The following is a 13,119-nucleotide window of genomic DNA, read 5'->3' as shown; positions in this document are numbered from 1 at the left end:
ATGTAGAAAAGAGGAAAGTGGGTGATGAATGGGGATAGGGATTATTCTGAAACTTATGTCAATCATCTCCTTAAAGAGCACAACAGTTGGCATCCAACCAATGGCAGAGAACAGGGGGCATAAATAAAATCAACTTTAGGTTTAGTGCTACAAGGGTTGTCCAGGATGGAGGCACAGCACCACACCTGTCCATAGGCCAAGTCAAGTAATGCAGCTGTACCTCAATGATAGGACCTTGTATTAGTGGCAATACAAAACACAACCTGTGGACAGGTGTGGAAAAAGGAGGAACCAAAACATGAAAATCCAGCTCCACCAGGAATGAAAATGAAATCTCCTTTAATTAGAACACTAAAAAGTCACAGGTAACGCATAGTTAGTACAAATGACATGTTTTCGATCGACTAAGCGATTCCAATTATAACATGTTATGATTAAGATGGCTTAGTCGATCGAAATGCGTCATTTGTAGTCATTACCGTTACCCGTGACTTTTTAATGTTCTAAATAAGGGAGATTTTAATTTTCTTTCCGTCTGGATTGCTTTCCGTTTTAGTTCTATATATTACCTACTCTTGCTGGAGTGGAATCTCCACCTAGAACATCCGTTGGCTGGATTGCTGGTGAATATACTACTGCATGAAAAAAGCTGTTTTTCTAATCCAGAACCACTAGGAGCTCAAAATACCTCTCAGACCACCCTCTGGCCCTGACTAGAGGTCCACCATATTATTTTATGCATACTGGCAATCTTCTTTGAGAAGACCACCTGCCTAGGAGACATTTTCGCATGGTTTCACTGTGCACTGGGGAACCTGGTGCACATGAAAAATGGTGAAGATGTACATCGCAACCAATCATTAAGCAGCTTTTATTTTGTTGAATCTTTTTATACTATGGGAAACTGCTCCAAAATTCATTAAGACCAGTTTTGCTCAAATCTCCTCCACTGAGGTGCATTGCATTAACCGGAGGTTGAAAGGAACACCAAGAATTTCATGCACCGCCACTAGCCATCACCTAGTGTATCAGAGTTTCCAAGAGTGCTCTTCAGATTTTTTTGTTACTTGCATTACAAAGTTGGGTCGTGCAGGTTCTAGGTTTTGAATAATGTATTTATTTATTTTATGCACTTATATAGCGCTGACATATTACACAGCGCTTTACAGACCTTAGCATCACACTGTCCCCAATGGGGCTCACAATCAACGTTCCCCATCAGTATGTCTTTGGAGAGTGGGAGGAAACCAGAGAACCCGGAGAAAACCCAGGCAAACACAGGGAGAACATACAAACTCCATGCAGATGATGTTCTTGGTCAGATTTTAATTCTAGGACCCCAGTGCTGCAAGACACCAGTGCTAACCACTGAGCCACCGTGCTGTCCACAAATATAAGTCAGCAGCTCACTGCTGTTAAATTGTGCATAATAGCAGATCCTCCGCTTTGATGGTCGTCGGCGAGACCATACAAAAGGGAATATTAAGATTTTGCATTTCACGATTTGAGAACACAAGTGTATCAGGTTCATACCTGTACCGAGATTTTGTACTTACCTGGAGGATAGCCAAAGCAGAGAATTGTAGCAAATACTGTATTGTTTGCCAACATCATGTAATTCTGCTGCATTGTATCCTGCCAAATTGCAATTCAAAGTATATAAAGACAACATAAGAGCCCAATAACCGGTGTCCTCAGATCACCGAGACGGAAACTGGGAATCACAATGGACTAAAAGCAGGAGGCAGTGACGGCGGATCACAGGGCAGGGAGGATGTTTTAAAGTTCACAAGTGGACAAACCTTGTACAGAAATATCAGATAATTTACTTTAATTCAATGTCCCTAATTAGCGGCGGGAAAAAAAAACGGATATTACACAAAAAGTCCAATTAAATGAACATGTACTGAAATGAGCTCAAGATTAATTACATGGCACAGCAGGAGGCATTCATGTCTTGCTATGAATTTTTTGCTGTTAATTTAAAGGGGTAGTCCAACTGCATAAAGTAAAGGAGGTATACCACTAGGATACGCCGCCCTTTTAAGATTGGTGGGGGTTCGACCTCTAAGACTGCCATCAATCTTAAGACGTTTTTCCCTTCAGGTTTTTCCAGAGAACAACGGAACTCTAAACTTGAATGGATCTGTGCTGATGTTCTCCTAGAAAGCGGATGGCTGGGCACCGCCGTGCAGGGAAAGACTGTCAGCGCTAATCAGCAGGGTGTATCCTTTCATTTGTAGGATCAGTGGGGTTCCCAGAGGTCAGACCTCCACTGGTCATAAAAGGATTGCATAATGTCTCATGCCATACACAAGAGACTTATCAGTCACACTGCAACCGATCAGTCAACTGTGGAAACGTTCCTACAAACCATCCCATGAATAACATACAAGACTAATCTGGCTGATCAAGGTGTCGGTTTCACTGAGGTCGGCCATTGTGAATTGATTGTACTATTTATTTATTTTTTATTATCGTTGGCCGAATTTAATCTGATGTATAAGGCTGGCAGGGAAAAAAAAAAAAAGCTGACTATACGATAACCTTTGCAACTCCAACACACAGCTTTTCTCCTATAGATCATTAGTCTCCATTGATAATGTTCATAACTTTTTTTTAATTTTTTATAAAAGTAGGCTCTCTGGTTATTGAGCTCCAAATCGCCAGCTTGCCATAATTCATTTTTTCTTTATGTAGTGACATAGAAAAAATAAAAAAAATTTAAAAAAAACCTCAGAGAAACATAATTCCAAAGGTATGAAGTCAGACCACCTCTTTATGGATAGCACAATACGAGGGCAATGCTTTATTTGTACCTTGAGTTTACAGTACAGAGTATAATGTTGAAGGCATGAAGGATCAGGAGGTTCAAGAGAAAGAGTTTACATCTGTCTAAAGGATGCTTTCACCCACAGAACGACGTTCTGTGGAGAACACTAAGCATGCGGCATTAGCTCCGGACAGAAGTGGTATTCTATTTTTTTTTAAAAAAGGTTTTATACCACAGCACATCATGATTTTATATCAACAAGAAGGGCCTCAACTCAACCCTAAGTTCACGGAGAGAATATACAGATTCATTCCGTGAGGTTCCTGTGCTTTAATGGCACCACAACAAATGGCTTTTCAAGGACAGAAAAATCTTACTAAAATATTTCTATCAGGTTTCAGAGTCCTGAATAGGCAAGTTTATGAAGCTTAAAGCTTAAAAATCCCCAAATGTCCTTCCTTCATCTCATCTCTTCCTTTGAGACATGTATACAGAAATTTGTTTGGTGCCTCTGGAGTGCAGCCATGTCCCCCCTCCTCCTCCTCACTTTCCTATGTCTGTCTGTAGGACAACTGGCTGCAGCAGGAGCCTCCCCCCTCGCCCTCTCTGCAGTAGGCCAAAAAGATCAGCAAGTTGCAGACCTTTTTCTAACTCTGCCCTCTCAGTCAATCCCCAGGCGAAGATCGATCTGATCAGGAGAATAAACCGGTCTTCTCTGCGGGATTTCTATAGAAAATAGACTTGTGTGCCACCGAGTGTTTACATGGAAGGGAAGTCATGTCCACTTTTATTTAGACTACTGTAAGCAATTACAAGGGGGGTGGGAGAGGAAGTGGATGGTTTCATTTAACGCTCTTTCGATTGCCAAAATTGGCAGAATTCTACGTTATAGGTCAACTCCCATTTTAGAGAGAAGCAGCTAACCGCAAAGCCAACTGACCGCACTTAGATGATTGAAGAGCTTCGCTAAGACAAAGTTCCCGCATACATTATATACGCCAAATAAATATCCTAAAGAGCCCAATGATCGACAAAGTTAAGTTAATGAAATAACAGCATGTTAATTCAATTCCAACATTCAGCAGTTCAAGGCTATTAAGTAAACTTACAGAAGAGAAAATTAATCATATCCAATAAAAATGCTTCTATTATGCGAGATGCTACACATTGGGGTTAATTGTTTTGCAATTAATTTCGGTAAATTATAATTTTTTTTATTTTATTATTATTGCAACAGACATGAATACTAATGATTTGATTATAATAAATTTGCAAGGGAATATATGTACTAGTATAGTCTCCCATGTAAGCCCTTATTCACATGTCAGTGTTTTGGTCAGAGATTGTGAGCCAAAACCAGGACTGAAGCCTCCACAGACATAAGGTATACGGAAAAGATCTGCACCTGTTCTATATTTTGAGCCACCCCTGGTTTTGCCTTAAAATCACTGATGGAAATTACTGACCAAAAAATGAACTGACTGTGTGAATAAGGCCTCTTGCACACGGCCATTGTGCTCCCGTGGCCGTATTGTGGGACGCATACGGCGGTTCCGCAATACACGGGGCACCGGCCGTGTGCATTCCGCATCACGGATGCGGACCCATTCACTTGAACGGGTCCGCAAATCCGGAGATGCGGTGCAGTGAGGAAGCATGGAACGGAACCCCACGAAAGCACTAAGGAGTGTTTCCATGGGGCTCTGACCTGTGCTTCAGTTCCGCTAAAAAAAAATAGAACTTGTTCCGTCTTTTTGCGGAATGGACAGATTACAGACCTATTCAAGTTGAAAGGGACTGGATCCGTCCCAGCCGCCGCATGGACGTTGCCCATCAATTGGGGACCACAAATTGCGGTCCCAATGAACGGAACCAATACGTTCATTTGCAAGAGGCGTAAGGGCAAACTGATATAGGGCACTGGACAGGTGGCCCCAGGCATTGGTTGGCCTCATCCACCTTTTGGACTGAGTAATGAGGACCTGTGCAGGACCGACTTCTCCAGAACTGAGCCAATAAGAAGTAAAATGGCCCAAGGATCATAAAAGGTAAAAAAAAAAATACCTGCCACCATACATTGATGTCTGTTCTACATGAGCTGTCATATTTAACATTCGCCCTTTAAAACATTACTATAACATTTTTAGAAGAAAAAAAAAAAGCCAAAAAGTGAGCAAAATTGCTTATGTGAACCCAGACCCTGGATCATACTGTGGGTTCGGCCAACCATCTAATCCAGGAATCCTCAAACTGCGGCCCTCCATCTATTGTAAAAGTACAACTCCCACAATGCCCTGCTGTAGTCTGATACCTGTAGGCTGTTTGGGCATGCTGGGAGTTGTAGTTTTGCAACAGCTGGAGGGCCGCAGTTTGAGGATGCCTGATCTAATGTGTAGGAAGACTTCTCAACTGATCACAGGGGAAAAGAAGGACTGGGCTGTTAGAGTTCAAAGTGTCCAATCCTTTTGTTCTCTGTGGAGATAAATTGCCTCCAAAAATGTCTGGCTTTTTGTCCTCCCTTATGTGAGATGAGACGGGACTAAGTGCTGGCCGGGCTTATGGAAACAGCAAAGTCGACCGGCGCTCCGCTGTTTCTGCAGATCCCATTCTAATGAATCCGCATGTTCTGCTACACTCCTGGCGTAGCTCCCATTCACTACAATAGGAATTACGGAACCAGCAGAGCACGGACTCAATCAGCTGTTTAAAGGACCGGCCACCTGAGGTCACCACTTGGTCCCATCTCGACATTAACATGGTGAGATGGACCAACCCTGCTAAGGAATATATATATTTTTTTTTTATCTTCATGTCAATGTCGTGTTTTATTATTTGAAAAAAAAAAATTAAATAAAAAATGTAGCAAGTGGAAAAACTAGATTTAATGTGCTATTCACACAATTCCTATACAATCAATTGAACTGCAATGAAACAACCACGCCATGCTCTCAAGCAGATAATGCACAATTACATTTATGGAATTCATTGGCTTCGAAATAGATAAACGAATGCACATGAAAAGTGTTGATGGTCCCGAAATTACAATGTGTTTTCCAATGTAAAAAAGATGAGCTTTTTGCCACTGAGGCAATCATTTCTTTAACAATTTAAAATTTAACTCATGTGCCTGTCAGATGTAAGAGAGTCCGAATAACACAAGAGGGTAAAGTACAAGAACTTGGTAAGTCCGCCTCCAATTTGAAGCATTAAGTTAGCCAGTGTATAATATAGAAGCATAGCCCAGGGATGCACTTATTGTTGTGTTTTAAAGCTGTGTCATGCTCCACCTCTTAAGGACCTATATTGGGATAATTACTGCATAGTCTGACTGGAGTGCTCCTTTAAGGCTCAATTTAAACACCCTTGACATGAGAGATGTATAAGGGGCTAGAACTGGAACAGATCCTACAACGATGAAGCATGGGAACCTTCCCCAACTCTATAAGAAAAGTTTCACAAAGTAAAAAGACACTCTCCAATAGACTCCGATAAGTTCCAAGACGATGAATGGCAAACTCCTTCTAGGGATCAGTTGTCCCAATGCATTTAAAATAAGAAAGCAACTTTGCAAATAGTCTTCGCTAAAAAGGTCCTACAATTTTGTGGTAACGCCGCCTAGGCAGATCTATATGTTTCCTTGGCAACAGAGAACAAACAAAACCCATGTTGTCTGATGTCTGATCCTGCAAGTCCATTGTTCCTTCCATTTGTTCTTAAATTCTTACCAAATTACCAAATTTGATAGATCAGAAAGAAGTAGGGACAGAAGATCCTTCTGCAATAGGACTGCAAGATCAGACTACTTAGTGTTTGCTTGCAGTCTGTTGCTATGGCAGCGCATAGACCTGTATTAGAACTGCATGCACGAAATGACGGGAGGTTTGAAATTGATACAATATGCAACGTTGTTTAAGGAAATGGGATAAAGGAACAAAAACTGTTTTCAATGGTGGTCTATCCCTTTAGGTGTACAGGTACATACACGGGTAGGTAGCAGCGCTATACGGCAGCCTGGGAGCTACCAGGAAAACAGCAAAATTTGACGATATCATGAAATACCTAAAAAGTATGGAATAACCAGGAGTAACATTTGTACATTCAGTGTGTGAAACAATATTCAAAACTTGACTAATGCCTAAAATCCCACAGCCCCACAATCTTCGGAAGAACCAATTAATAAGTCAGAGGCGTTCTTCGCCAGCTGTATTTTTTCATTTCACTCTTCTAAATGTGGATATTAAAAATGCATAAAGCACATTACGAGCATTGGGTTTGTAAACTCTCCAGTGGACTCTTTACCACATCAGTCCTGGCACTTGTCAATATTGCTGCCCAGGTCTAACAAAAAGTGCAAGAGGTAAGACTCATTAAATCCTTAGATCAACAAGAACGTGACCTTGATACGTACCGAGCCGCGATACACCAAAAGGATTCAGAGAGGTGGAGAAATGAAGATGAAAAGTCAGATTTTGATGCCTTAGGACATCTCTGATTGAACATAGCAGGGAGGGAATCTAATTGTGCCGCAGAGTCGGGCTTGAGTCATTCAAGTTTGGTGGCTGCAACGAGCTGCTTGATACAATTACTGATAATTACATCAGTTATGAGAAGCCCAAAGCCTCAGTCAAAAGTAAGACACTATATAAAATCTATACTGATTATAATCACCCAGACCATAAGAACATGTACCAGGTGGCACCCAAGAATAGGGTCTACACAATGCAGGCAGATGGTATAAAACAAAAAAATTTGCACTAAAAAGGGTTTGTCTACTTTTGAAGAACCTTTCCTGTTAGATAGGTCCCCCAAATATAAGGTGACTATTATATTGGACCTATAGGCAAGCCGTGGTTCAGAGGGACATGGGTGATTGGTCTCTAATCATGCTTACAGGTTCACACACTAGGAGGTTAGCTGGGCAGGGACTAGTGGGACATTTGCCTTGTGTGCTGAAAGGGGTTGTCCAACTCTTTACAGGTCCTGGGGATAAGCCACCATTATCGGATTGGCAGGAATATGAGACCCCGCCAATCAGCTGTTCTACTGGAGCTCTGGAGCTGGAACCCACCGTCAAAATTAAAACAGCTCCATCCAGATTATAGACCATGGCTTGTAAGTGGTTAGAAAACAACTTTAAGACATCGAGAAGGGTCAGTAAGGACATCTGCCTTCAGAAGAGTAGGGATATGGCCTGCCCATCAAGCCAAAATCAGCAAGTTCAGACAACATTTATCTGATGCATGCGATCAGCTTAAGCCAAGGTATTCAGATACATGACTAGGGCAGAAGTGGAAAGTCTTGCAGTTATAATATCCATAGTCTAATTATTTTAGTATTTTTTTTTATAGGGTATCTTATTTGTTCCTGCAAACCACCAGCCTCCACCATTAACTCTGCACATTGCAGTCTTGAGACTTTTCTATTAAAAATCATGATTAAAAAGGGCTTCTGTCACCCCACTAAAGTCATATTTTTTTTTTGGGCTAGTTAAATTCCTTATACTGCGATATATCAAAATATAATGGTGTTACTTACTTTCCTTCAGCAGTTTCTTATAAAAACGAACTTTTATAATATGTAAATTAGGTCTCTACCAGCAAGTAGGGCGTCTACTTGCTGGTAGCCGCCGCAAAAAAACGCCCCCTCGTCGTGTTGATTGACAGGGCCAGCAGCGCTCTCCTCCTCCGGCCGGCCCTGTCTGCATTTCAAAAATAGTGCGCCTGTGTTCATTCGGCGCAGGCGCTCTAAGATGAGGAGGCTTGCCTTCTCAGAACTCCCTCAGTGCGCCTGCGCCGATGACATCACCAAAAGAGAAGACGTCATCGGTGCACTGAGTGAGTGCTGAGGAGGCGAGCCTCCTCATCTCAGAGCGCCTGCGCCGAACGAACACAGGAGCGCGATTTTTGAAATGCTGACAGGGCCAGCCGGAGGAGGAGATCGCGGCTGGCCCTGTCAATCAACACAAGGAGGGGGCGTTTTTTTGCGGCGGCTACCAGCAAGTAGACGCCCTACTTGCTGGTAGATACCCAATTTACATATTATAAAAGTTTGTTTTTATAAGAAACTGCTGAAGGAAAGTAACCATTATATTTTCATATATCGCACTATAAGGAATTTAACTAGCCCCCCCCCCCCCCCCCCAAAAAAAAAAAGAGAGAGAGAGAGAGACCTCCGATCTCTGACAGATGGGCAAATATTCAGTTTATTGTTTTATTTATAACTTTTTTTTCCTGCCAGGGCAGCATTTACTATACCGCAACCTCATGGCCTAATGATGCAGCCTAATGAATTATGTATGCTAAATGCAAACACACAAGTCTAATAGACTAAGTTTTTATTCTGTTCAACCCACCCCTACCTGGCATCCCAAATCCCTGTTGTCCCCCACTTGGATAAATAAGACCCCGTGCAGCAAATCATACAACAGCACTGTATTAAATTAGTCGTTACTGAGCCAAATCATATTGATCCGATTGCGTACACAAAGCCTCCAGAGCTTAATTCATAATTTAATCTCATGAATAGATCTAGTGATGCAGAAAAAAAACACAACGCTAAATGATTGTATTATGCACAGTGCAGTATGTCGCGTTCATGGTAGGACAGGCCTTTAAATAAACACAGGGTTTATCACGCACGAGCCGTCCGGCTACGGGGCCGCGGCTGCTTTACCATCACACAGCCACTTTCCCCATTTCCTGCCTTTTCTGAGTGTTTTTCTTGTACCTCGTCTAAATTCAATTCCCTTACTGTTATCATTACTCAATGACATGAAGCAGAGAGCATCACAACATCCACTTTCTGCTGACGAGCAGAAGACGCAAACCGTGTTAGTTACCGGATTCTGATAACTGCAAATGAGGACGGTACAGCAGGAGACTGGTCAGACAGACACCCCAGGGAATACGGAAAAAAAATATACAAGTCACATTTTCTCAGAATTTACTAATCACTGAAAACATATCCGTTCAAAAGCAGAATTTTTTTTTAAATCCAAGCAGGCCCAAAGATCAGTAGACCTCGTTGGGTCAGGTTTCTCTAACCATCTATGTTCAGTTAATATCACCAGGTGGAACTACCGGTGGTCAACATAGTATTACAAGCCAACCATCCAAATAAGTAGCCGATTAGACCAGTTTCAGGCAAGCGTGCTTACTGTGTGGGAGCGTGAATTCCCATAGTGAACTCTGCTCCTTTGACCGGACCGCCGAGCATTATAATGATTTATAATGCTGTGTGTCTTTGCCCGACCTCAACTGTAATGATTTGTACTGACTATGTTCATATGTCCTGTGGTAAAGTGTACAGTGCCGGAAGGCGTGCATGTCCCACCCAGGATACCTCAGCTGGGTGAGATAACTAAAATACAGAAAGCTGCAGTGGTTTCAGCAAAGTGTAGTTTGCTGAGACAGGTTTGTCTAGATTTTGTTCTGGGCTGAGTTTTGGTGGATAGGTTTGATAGTGGGATCTGCCAGTCCACACCCTTCCAGTACATGTATTGCCTTTAGCGGAGTAGATCGCAGGTGAGGCCTGCTGTTGTAATCACGGAGGGATAAAACAACCCTCTGTGTATGACTGTGGGGACAGGACTTGGAAGGAAGCCTGCCGAGGCTCTGTGTGGCCTCAGCCAGGAAGGCCGAGGGGCCACGAGGCTGTGCGAAAGCCTGGAGTTTTGGAGGCCCAAGCGATGCCTGAGGAGAGAGGGTCGCACGGTCAGAGTCGGGAGGACTTCTGGACCATATACCCCAAAGGTACTGGAGTGGTCACAGCCAGGAGGCTGCTGGACTGTATGGCTGAGAAAAGCCATACAAATGGGGACCTGTTAGGCTAAACCTAATAAGCTCATTGTCGCAAGGACCTGTTATGGTTGAACCTGGGACCATAAGAGGATGTTCTGGTCCTCTGCTGTGCCAGCTTGATCCTTTACCAAATGGTTATGTCTGTACCTGCGTCCATTAGAAGATCTTCTTGTCCTCTTCTGTGCCAGCTTGACCCTGTACCAAATGGTTTACTAGGCTAGTAGGCTGAGCACAAGGGTAATATTCCTTTGTGTTCCCATTAACACAGGCACTAGAATCACAAGAAACCCTTTCAAGAAGTCTTCATGAAAAGGGTTGTACAAGAAACACAGTTATAAAAACATCTTTGTTTTTAGCCACCACTAGGGGGCAGATCTGTATACAACTTCTATTTACTTCAATTGCTTACACTGAGGAAAACAGATTGCCTCCCCCTAGTGGTGGCAACAGGAACAGGGTAAATGTGCTCTGTACTAACCAATCATTGTAACCTAGAATAACAGGAACATTATAGCTAGGTACACTAAGTCAGCAATGTTAAATTTAAGGTTCACATCTTTATAGACAGAATTTTTTTCCTCCATTCTACTGCACTGTCCCCACTGACTCCACCAATATCAAAGAAAAATACAATATTGTGCAGTGTCGGGAATATTCCAGGGATAAGATTTGACAAAATTGGCTAGGACTGTAATAGTGAAATTGATTAACAGAAAGCTAAAATTATTCTTGCAAATATTGGCCAGACGTGTAATAATTGCTATTGAATTCTCCAGGGAAATTAACAGAGAAATTGAAAATAAGGTTTCCTGGTAGCACATTGCGCAAATGGTGTGTGGAAGTATATTGTTCATTTCAACAAGTGGTTTAATTTGTCTGCGCGATGCCACGGGCCATGAATCACAACCTCATGTTTATGTATACACATTTATATAGTAATACACAAAAATCATAAAAATAACTCCGGATTTGGAACTGTTACATTTAGCTTCCGACTGCAGCAAAATGACTGTCTACTATAGAGGCAAATTTATACAAGTGCTATGGCATCCAGGAAGAGAGAGAAAGACCAGTATTGATGCTTCTCATCAGTCACAGCATTTGCTTCCAGCCACCACTAGGTGGAGCGAACTACATGCAGATTTCTATAGAGATTCCATTGTGCTGCATAAACCAAAATACAGTTAGCACCCCCTAGTGGTGACTATCATTCCGATTTTTTTTTTTGTCAAAGGGAATTTTGCGTTCTGTGTATGAAATCAGCTCCAACCTAGAGAGACAGACCCCAGAGACAGACCCCAGAGACAGACCCCAGAGACAGACCCCAGAGACAGACCCCAGAGACAGACCCCAGAGACAGACCCCAGAGACAGACCCCAGAGACAGACCCCAGAGACAGACCCCAGAGACAGACCCCAGAGACAGACCCCAGAGACAGACCCCAGAGACAGACCCCAGAGACAGACCCCAGAGACAGACCCCAGAGACAGACCCCAGAGACAGACCCCAGAGACAGACCCCAGAGACAGACCCCAGAGACAGACCCCAGAGACAGACCCCAGAGACAGACCCCAGAGACAGACCCCAGAGACAGACCCCAGAGACAGACCCCAGAGACAGACCCCAGAGACAGACCCCAGAGACAGACCCCAGAGACAGACCCCAGAGACAGACCCCAGAGACAGACCCCAGAGACAGACCCCAGAGACAGACCCCAGAGACAGACCCATTCATTTTTATTATTGCAGATATTATGAAATGATGGAGCTCTCGGGGGAAGAGGCAACTTGAGTTTTGGTATATAGTCCTCTGAATTATGTGTATATCCACTGCACTTTTGGGTAATGATTAAAGGGTGACCAAAATTTGTAAAAAAAAAAAAAAAAAAAAACCTTTCCTCCAGAAACCGCTCCACATCTGTCCACAGGTTGTGTCTGTCATTAAGCTGAGCTCCCCACTGGAGTCAGTAGTGCTATGCTGCAATACCACATACATCCTGTGGACAGGTGTGGCACTGTTTTTGCAAGGCCTCATGCACATGACCTTATGTATTTTACAGTCTGAAAAAAAAAGGATCCGAAAAAAAAAATACGGATGACGTTCGTGTGTATTGCGTATTTTGCGGAACGGAACAGCTGGCCTCTAATAGAACAGTACCATCCTTGTCCGTAATGCGGACAATAATAGGAATGCACATGAAGGCAACTTCATTATTTTATATTTTTTTTAAACCCATTTAAACAAATGGTTCCATATAGGGTCCGCAAAAAAAAAAAACGGAATGGACACGGAAAAAATACACGATTGTGTGCATGAGCCCTAAGAAAGCAGCCATGCTTTGCTAATTCTAGTCAACCCCTTTAATAAGGAGGTCACCATGTCCCTAAGGTGCTAGGGTGTTGTGATCAGGCTTTTCACCACCCACAACCTCCACCGATCCTCTCCCTCTGGTCTGCCTTTCTTCCATCATTAGGACTAATAGTCTGATTGGTCCTGCAAATTTATCTTCAGCCAAAAATGCACAGTATTTCACTTGCTAGAGCAGAA

The 13,119-nt window shown here is 42.8% G+C and overlaps 1 protein-coding gene across 2 annotated transcripts in view; it reads right to left on the bottom strand.

Annotated features, from left to right (window-relative positions):
* The window catches only part of PTPRG (protein tyrosine phosphatase receptor type G), a 470,827-nt gene that overhangs the window by 247,243 nt on the left and 210,465 nt on the right, over positions 1-13,119 (bottom strand). The gene's annotated exons all lie outside the window — the stretch shown is intronic.

The sequence above is a fragment of the Bufo gargarizans genome, chromosome 7 (genome assembly GCF_014858855.1).
Source record: "Bufo gargarizans isolate SCDJY-AF-19 chromosome 7, ASM1485885v1, whole genome shotgun sequence".
NCBI lineage: Eukaryota > Metazoa > Chordata > Amphibia > Anura > Bufonidae > Bufo > Bufo gargarizans.
Note: the sequence above shows the minus strand (reverse complement) of the source record. Positions and strands in the feature narration are given on the sequence as shown.